This window comes from Parus major, chromosome 21 (assembly GCF_001522545.3).
Source record: "Parus major isolate Abel chromosome 21, Parus_major1.1, whole genome shotgun sequence".
Lineage (NCBI taxonomy): Eukaryota > Metazoa > Chordata > Aves > Passeriformes > Paridae > Parus > Parus major.
Window position 1 is genome coordinate 1,404,834 of NC_031789.1, and position 2,317 is coordinate 1,407,150.

The following is a 2,317-nucleotide window of genomic DNA, read 5'->3' on the forward strand; positions in this document are numbered from 1 at the left end:
GGACCTGCAGCTCCGACACTGCCAGCTCAGCAGGGTGGGTTTATATCCCTGCCAGGCCCACCCCCTCCTCTATCTGTGCTGTCAGTCACCCTAAACCAGGATTGCCTGAACAGGGAGACAATTCCCATCCTTTTCCCAAAAAAAACACGGGTTTTCTCACAGCATCATCTCATCATCATCCATTCCTCCATCATCTCACTGGGCACGAGGCTGACTCCATCCCTGCATGAGGCCAGTCAAGGCCTTGGCATGGCCATGGTTTTAAAATCCATGGGATTTGGTGGCTGGAGAAATGGGATAAAAGTGATTTTCACCCAGGATGGCACCTCAGAGGGTGTCAAATCCTCGTTGCAGGTGTAGAGGCAGCACTTTGGGCTCAGTGTTTCCTCAGTTTTGCCAACTCACTCTCTGAAGCCTCAAAGATGATTTCCCTCAGCTCCTTCCTTGCAATTTCCCCCCCAAATCCATGGCTGAATCCAAATCCAGCTGTGCCAAATTGCAAGGGAGAACAGCAAACAGCAGGATTGCAGTTCCTGGGTCTGCAGTTTTCCTGTCCTGCCCAGGGGGAAAGGGGTCTGTGAAATTCAACTGCCAGCAGCAAAGGCTGGAAAAGCCATGAAATGGCTTGGAATGCTTTGGGAATCGAGTTTATTTAATTACAATAACCCCAACATGATACAGAGACACGTGGGAGACACAAAATCAGAGGAGATAAGGAACAAAAGCTGCTTCTTTGAAAGCGTGGGGCCAAGAACAAACACAGACACAAATGCAGGTATCAGGAGATAGGCAGGGCCCCACCCTCAGGGATTAACCACGCTCCCAGAGAAGGGAATTTGGGGTTGGGAATTGTGAAGAAATGACTGACTGGTGTGGAGGCAAGAGGAGAAACCTTTGTTGAAATTCCTGAGAGCCACCAAAGCTGACACTGGAAGGGATGTCACACCTCAGCTGCTCTGTCCCAGGGTTTTCCTTCCCTCTAACCTTTTATTTCCTGCTGCAAGTGGAATAAAACCCCATCCAAGCCTGTTAAGGATGGGGAGTTACATCTCACCTGCCTCCCCACTCACCATCTGCACAAGGAACCACTCCAAAACACCACAGCAACAACCCCAACCCCTGCTCTCCCCACCTGACTTTTAAAACCAGGGCATTCCTAATAATTAACTAATTAATCCCTTTCCCATCTCCTCCACAAAACCATTGCAAGAGGTTCTTCCCACTGTGGTAGTTCTTGTCTGTGCTGCTCCTGCTTTGGCATTGCAGGCACTTGGATTTAGGGGGAAAATTTGGGTTTTGCTGTAGATAAATCTGTATGAAAAGCATTGTCCAGAGACATAAATGGGGAGTAGAGGGTTGGGATCATGTGGATTTGGGATCCACACATGGTTTTAACCAAATCCCCTCATTTTAAGCCCTCCCTCTCTGTGGAGGATCCACTCAGGGGAGTTCCCACACAAAGCTAAACCCTGTCTTTAACTAATCCACAAACTCGAGGGCTTAAAAACCACCTGTGGAAATTATTATCCCATTGGAAATGTGGAACATTTCAGCCTTCCATGGAACAAGGAGAGCCAGGTATCACCCACACATCTGTTTGCTCAGGGCCTTACTGCAGTGTAAATACCCGGTGTGCTTTGATCTGCAGCCTTGCTAAACATCCTGGGCTGGGGTGAGCTGATAGGAAACTATTTCCCCACTTATTTTATTTATTTTTAGTGCACAGGTTTGCCTTGATCCTCCCACCCCACAGGGTGGAGACCCCCAAGTTTATGGTGGGTGTTTATTGTTTGGATGGGCTCTGTTAGTGGGAGCAGCAGCTGCTTAATTAGGAGTGGGTTTAGAAAGGGATTAATGGGGAGGGATGGAAGAGGTTGGTGTTGTGTGGGGTGTTCCCAGAAGGAAAACTCACCCAGGGATCATTTGTAGCCTGGGGGGATCAGAGGAATCCCCCTCCCTCCCAGCTGCAGCTTTCCCAGCACAAAGAAACTCCCCCAAAGAGTTGTTTTAGGTCCCTGTGTGATCTTGTGTGTAATGTGGCATTTTAAAAAGGTGTTTTCATCACAATTTGGGGTTTATCTGATTCAGTGCTCACTGAATAATGTCACAGGGAGTTTAAACGCTGTCTTGTGCTCCCATCCTGCTGCCTTTGCTCAGGATGGGCTGCAATGCTCCCATTCCCATTCCTGTCACTGCTCCTATTCCCATCCATCCTGGTTTCCACTGCCGTTCCCATCCCCATTCCCGTCCCGGTTCTTGTTTCCCTTTCCCATTCCCATCACCATCCCCGTCTCCATCTGTTCCCATTCCCAATTTC